This window comes from Pteropus alecto, unplaced genomic scaffold (assembly GCF_000325575.1).
Source record: "Pteropus alecto unplaced genomic scaffold, ASM32557v1 scaffold433, whole genome shotgun sequence".
In the NCBI taxonomy this organism is placed as follows: Eukaryota; Metazoa; Chordata; class Mammalia; order Chiroptera; family Pteropodidae; genus Pteropus; species Pteropus alecto.
The window spans coordinates 2,726,701-2,733,700 of NW_006433953.1; positions in this window are offsets into that span (position 1 = coordinate 2,726,701).

A 7,000-nucleotide genomic window follows, 5' to 3' on the forward strand; every position below is an offset into this window, starting at 1 on the left:
GATTTTCAGCTCATGTGGTTAAATAGCAAGGAGCACAATTGCTGAATCATATGTAAGAGTATGTTCAGTTTTTTAAGAAACTGACAAACTGTTATCCAAGTGGCTATACTATTTTGCTTTCTCAACAGCAATGAATGAGAGTCCCTGTTGCTCCACGTTCTTGGCACCCTGGTGTTGTCAGTGTTCTAGATTTTGCCATTCTCATAGGTGTTTAGCAGTTAAAGTGGGAGTTTCATTAAAAAACAAACAAACAGGATATGTTATATGACAATTTTTGCCTAAAGTAAAATAGAATATGATAGGCACTTATTTTCTCCTTTATTTTTCCTTAGCTCATAGTCTTATCTTGTTTTCCCTTGTGAAGACTCCCCAAGGTTTGAGTCTAACCTTCTTATGTCTCTCTTTTTTCTATGGTACTTTTTTATTCTATTACTGATGTTTTACCAGGAGTAATAAGTAAGATATTAATATTTATTAAAATATTTTTGTTTTATATGCTCCTTGTTCTAGGTGAGTTCACATGACAATCTCCAGAGGTAAATGTTAGGAAGACTAGACCATAGTGGTCAAAGACAAGAAGGGAATTGTAAGAGAGTGACCAAAGTTATATTCTTGTGGGCCTACTTATGATATCGAGGGAGTCAGAATGGAACTGATTTGTCCAAGATGTGGATTAAGATTGGAAATTAAGAGAAAATCATATATGTTGTCCTGTTATATTAGGATAAAGATTATAAATCAGTAAAGCAGGGAATCCATATATCTATGGATTTCATATATACAAAAATGTGTATGATAATATGTAAATTTATATATGTATACGTCAGAGAAAGATAATCAGAAATCCCCTCTGGAGTTGGGATATTAAATTTTTTAGTCCTTTGCATTGAGAGGGTAATTGAATATTTGTCTACAGTGTGAAAGAGACTGTGTGAAGAAGAATAAGGACATGAGGGCCTGCGAAGAAACTCTGAGAAACTCCAACTCTCGGCATTAATGGAGGAATAAAAGAGTATCTAATAAAGTACGTGCAAGTACAGATAAGATGCAGAAGAGTATTATGTAACAGAAACAGGGGAAAGAGATGCAAGAAAGAGGTTCACTGGCATCAAGGCGAGGACTGAAAAATGTTAACTGCATTTAGTGACATTAAATTCATTGGAATTCTTAGAGTTGCTGTGGTCAAAAAAGGAGAAAGGAAGCCAGACATGAGCAGTCCGAGGGATGTGTGAGCTATGAAGAGATACAAACAAGTCTTCTGAAAAGTTTGGTTTTCAAGAGGATGATCATGGAGTAGTAGCTGGCAGGAATGGGGGACTAAGTAAGGTATTTTTAGTAAAGACTGAGCTACTTAAAAAACATAATACAGTGAGAAAAAAGTTTAAATAATAAAAAACAAGATAATTGATTATTTACAATTGTTAAAGATGAAAGAAGAGTTAAACAGAGGTAGAAGCATCAGCCTTAGGAGGAGGCAGTAGGTTCTCTACTTAACAATACAAGTGAAGAAAGTATATGTACAGATGTGGGTTAAGGGAATGATTTATATAAAGAAAATTAGGATGTTTTCATCCTTTTAAAAAATATATAAGTCAAGGTCACTTATTGAGAAGATAAGGTTAATCCAATGTTTGAAAAAATAGTAGAGAAGGATGGAATAATTGTGAAGAATATAAAAGTGAGTTATCAGAGAACCAGAGAAATGTGGTAGTGCTGAAGGCCAATATGAAATGGTCGCTTCTCAGATTACAGTGGAATTAATATATTACCTAATGAGACATTTTCCAGTGGTTTTAAAATAATCAGTGCAGGCTTAGAGAAAATAGATGGTTAGGTTCATTCAGGGTGGGGATTGGACAGATGTGGTCAATTAAAAAGTAAGGCAAAGGAGTTCAGTTTTGCAAGAGGGTTAGTGAAATGATATACCATAAAAAAGCAGAAAAGAGTGAAGGGGAAGGGACCACCAAAAGAGGTGGTCTCTTTTTTGATGGTGAAAAACAAAAGTAAGTAAGCAAGTTGAAAAAAGAGTATTTTTTGATTATTAGTTTTATAATCTAATGCTTGTTTATTAGTTTTATAATTGCTACACATGTTGACAAAAGCCAAAGTAAATGGAGGAGGAGACTGTCACTGAAGTCGAATGACTTGAATCACGGGAGTCCTTTGGGTTGAATGTGCCATTCATAGGGACATTTAAGTCACCAGAGCAATGGCTAGATATGAGGTATAGAGGGATAGAGAGGAAATCTGTAGGCCAAACAATGAAATTGCTAGCAAATGAGAGAGGGAGACATGAAAGTTATTAAATAAGAACAAAGAAGAGAAGAGAGTGCTGTAACTAAATACCATAAATCTTAAAGGGACTTTCTTAAGAAGATGGAGATGTAATTTTTAGGCAAAGGCATTGGTGACAAAGGGTGTGTGTGTGCAAACATTGCACATTTCAGCCTCATAATTACTGAGGAATAAAAATATCTATCAGCAGCTTGAGAAGACTCTAGAGAAAATGAGGTTTAGTAGGTAGAACCAGTTTTACTTAAGTCAAAGAGGTTGAGGAAGCACCTTGAGAAAATATAGGAATCTTCTCTTTGGAGTTACAGCATTTTGATAGGTTATAGTTTGAGGACTCTGATTTGGGAAGCCTGGGTCAAGTCATCCAAATGTTAGAATTTAGGAACTACAGTGCAGGAAATGCTCGATAGGCAAAGGGAAAGTGTCAGGGGTGGAGGAAATAACAGCTTATAGTTCAGATGTTGTTTGATGAAAACTGGAATGTGGACAGGATGGATGTGGTCTCAACAGTTATTTTAAAGAGAATATCTTATGTACAGTAGCTACATGAATATTTATCAGCTCAGCTGTTGATGAACTAATTGAGAGGATTAAATAGGAAATTTATGTAAAATGCTTTATAAAATAGAAAGTAATATACAAGTGTCCATTATTGAAATATCTGGATCAAATACAATAAAACAATTTCGATATCAATCAATATATCTTTTTCTTTTCTAAAGATTTAATGATTATTCCCACTGCCACTAGAGTCATTAATAATAATACAGAAGAGCATATGATAACACAATGTACATAAGATCTAAATTTGATCAAATTCTATTCTTTTAAAGACAAAATTCCATCATTATTCTAGATTCTTCACTATGTCTTTCAGATTTTTAAGGCACCTGATAGCAAAGTTTGCTTCTTTCAATGTCTTTGATTCCAGTCCTGCTAATCCTGTTTACAGCATCATTTGACATTTTTTACATTGAATAGAGGAAACAATATACCATATGGTGAGGTTATTTTAAATGTCAAATTAAGCATGTTTCTAGAGCCATGAATAATCCCAAAGCATGTATTATTTAAAGGCTTCCTTCAAATGCTGACCTTTTAGTCATTGTATATACAATACCTATCATCTATTACTTTTCCTCTGTATGCTAGATGTTTTACATATATTATTTCTAATCATTGAAGGATAGTAAAATATGCTACCTCAAAATAGGCTGCTTTGATTATTTTGAATTCAAATTACTCAAGAAACAACCAGTACAAGAAGGATACACTGGCCTCTTTTGTCCCTTGAAAGCAGGAAATAAATCTCCCCTGTGAAACTTACCCTCTTCTGTACCAGGAGGGTAGAGGCCATCTCTAACACCAGATATAGGAAGTTTAGGGCCAAGAAGCTGTATAGACAAACTTTGTTACTTTTTTGCTAATTTGCTACCAAAAGACCAAATACCTTCGTCTTTTCAATTCTTTACAGATTTATTGCTTCCTTATCTAAAAGGTGTAAAACCTGCCTACCTTGGTCACTTCTTTTAGTCTTATATTTTTGTAGGCTCTTGTATATATGAAACTAAATTTATTTTTTTCCTTTCAAAGGAAAAAACATGGAAAGACTGCATCCTTTCCATGTTGGATGGTCCCTTAGTGGGACAGCACAGTGAAGAAAAATGGGTTGTGTATAAGTTCTGAGTATTGTAGGGCTCATGAATTTAGAGTGAGAATTAGAAATTATATATAAAAATACTCTATAAACATAATCCTTTCTTCATAATTTCATTCACAATTAGTTTTACTTTACCCACTCTTTTAAATCAAAATAATATGCACAAATGGGGATTCTTCTTTTCTGCTTACAAAACATAATCAAAATATTGCAAATCATATTTGATTTTTGATATACTGAAGACAATGTATCTTCCATTTCTTCTGTGTTTTCATGGCTACCATTACAACTAATCTTCCTTATCATATGCACATTTTAAATAGTTGATTTTTTTAAAGGAATAATTTTTCAGTCTTTAGTAACTATTAACATAACAAAATGGCTTTCGCTTCTCCATTTCATTGTCACTGCTGCATCTGTGTATTCTCTTTGGATGTGAGCCAACTGCCTAAGTATGTATATATACAAAATCAGATGGTCTAAAGACCATAATGGTTTATATTAATTTATGAAGAAAAAATAAGATGAATAATTTCAGAATTATTATTTTTATTGTTACATTGTATTATAATTTATTAATTCACCACACATTTAGGAAACTGATAATATGCAGAAATAAAATATCTTGGTTAAGTAAAATATCTGTACCAAAATGTTACAAATACATATGTGTATATGTATGTGCATGTGTATACATATTTACATTATATAATAATAATAATAATAATTAAAGTTACATAACAAAGCAGAAGTTACTCCTTTATCTCTTTTATTGCATTTGAATGTCACTGAGAGAAATCATCTTGCCTGTAACCTTGAACTCCTTCACTAAAGTCTGACAAAAGCTTTGTTACACACATTAATATAAAAAGATTTAAATAAATAAGTCTTGATTTTCTTAGTGATTATAGGTCCTGAAAACGTAAGATATTTTAAGACCCACCTCTCACAATGAGATCCATTTGGTTTAATGTTAAACAAGGAAACTCAATCACAGATTAGTACAGAAAGTGTGAAGGCTATACTCTGGTCTTTCTTGATATTTTTCCTTTTTTCTCCCTAAGCAATATATGTGTGAGGGTAATTTTTTCTAAACTTCAAAAAATAAAATTTGGAGCTCATATGAGAAAAATGATAGTCACCTATATAATAGAATAGAATATAAATAATTAGCACTTCATAATATTCTGAAAAATTGCTTTATACCTCCAAAATATCTATATTTAGATATTAATTTACTTGTTTATTTATTATAATTCCTAGTGCCATCTGTAGACTCACAAATGTAAGCTAAATTCATTTTTTGGAAAAAAGTATGAATTTTTATTTAAAATATTTTGTTTTTAAAAAAAGCGAGGATTTTTAGAGTAAGAAATGTGCTTTATTCAGTCATTGATAACTCAGTATCTCAAATGCTTTAGGTTCAAAGTTTATTTATTTATACTTTTTTAAAAATTTTATTTTATTAGTTTCAAGTATAGAGTACATTGGTTAGACATTTATATAGTTTATAAAATGATCCCCCTTTGCTCTTTCTCTCCTCTAGCTCTTCACCTAGTCAGTGCATTAATGCTAACTGCATTCCCTATTTTGCAATTGACTTACTTTGATTGTGATGCCTGAGCAAGTTTCTTTCTTCCAGTCTCCTCCCTTGAAAAACAAGAAAAATAACATTGACCTCATGAAGTTCTCAGACTGAGAAGCCAATGAAAGTAGTAGCTATACTTAAGTGTAAGGGCAAGAAAATCTCTTGAACTAAAGTGTTTAAGATCAGAACATCTGGGTCATGATCTGGATGATGTGTTAATGTCAAACCACCATGGGATATAATCAAAGACTTTTTTCTAACCTCATAGAATTCTTCTATGAACTGTGGAGAGGAGGGTATGACCTGTTTAAACAACCTGTACAAATACAAGAAATGATAATGACATTTTTGTATTACAGGGAAATTTTACTAAGCCTTGGCCACACCTTTCATTTAGAGTAATTATTAATTCATGCCCCTCACATAATGTATATGGCCCCTTTTAACTGTAACAGAAAAATAGAAGAGTGGTTTGTTTTATCTGTTACAGTTAATTGCCTAATATCTTTCCTTTCAGATCAGCATCATAATTGATTTATCTTATATTACTAATAATCAGTTAATTTTGTGAGGTGTATGTTGAGACAACAAAGAACAAAGGCAATTAAGATATTGTGGGAATTATCAGCTAATAAAAAACTATTTTATGAACGTTTTCTTTGTCATTATTATAAATTGTCCTTACTTTTTAAGAGAATAAGGGAAAATGACATAATTTTAAAGCAGGGTAGCCACACCTATTTAAGAAATAAACAGAAATAAAACAGAAATAATATCTAAAATAAAAACAATAATAACTAAATGAAATTATTATAAATAAATGATCCTGTCTTTTTTACTTCCCTAGCTTGGAGTTACTGTCCTTGGACAATTTGCTTTCCCTTCACTTTGTAAATCATTTTGTGAGCGTTGTATTAGATAATCTCTCATCTAATAAATTACCTAATATATGTTATAAAGATTATATATGAAAATTATTTTAGGTGATATTTTATAATAGGTAATATAGAAAAGTGATTAACATGGATTTAGAATATTATAAGCACTCAATAAATGGTAGCCTAAAAATTTTTTAAATCTACATATGTTTCATTAAAGAGCTGAGGAAGAAATGAGCTCAAAGAAATTAAATAAAGGACAGATACACTAAAAAATATACTACCTAGGAGTAAAATGTTTGACCTAAGAAACTCTACCATGTTAATTCTAATGCATCGATTGACTCAAGACACGTACATTTTCAACTTTGTTTCTGTTCCTGGAATTCACTGCCTCTATATACCTTAGCATTTTCACCCCAGCTTGTATAATATCTCTTTTTTCCTTAATTACTTCTTCCATTAACAATCTAGCCTATTTGTACAACTCTTCCTAAGCAGCTTAAATACACTGGCCATTACCTTTGCTTCTTAGGCCATTACCAACTCTTGGTTTTTACACAACTACAACCCAGTCTTTCC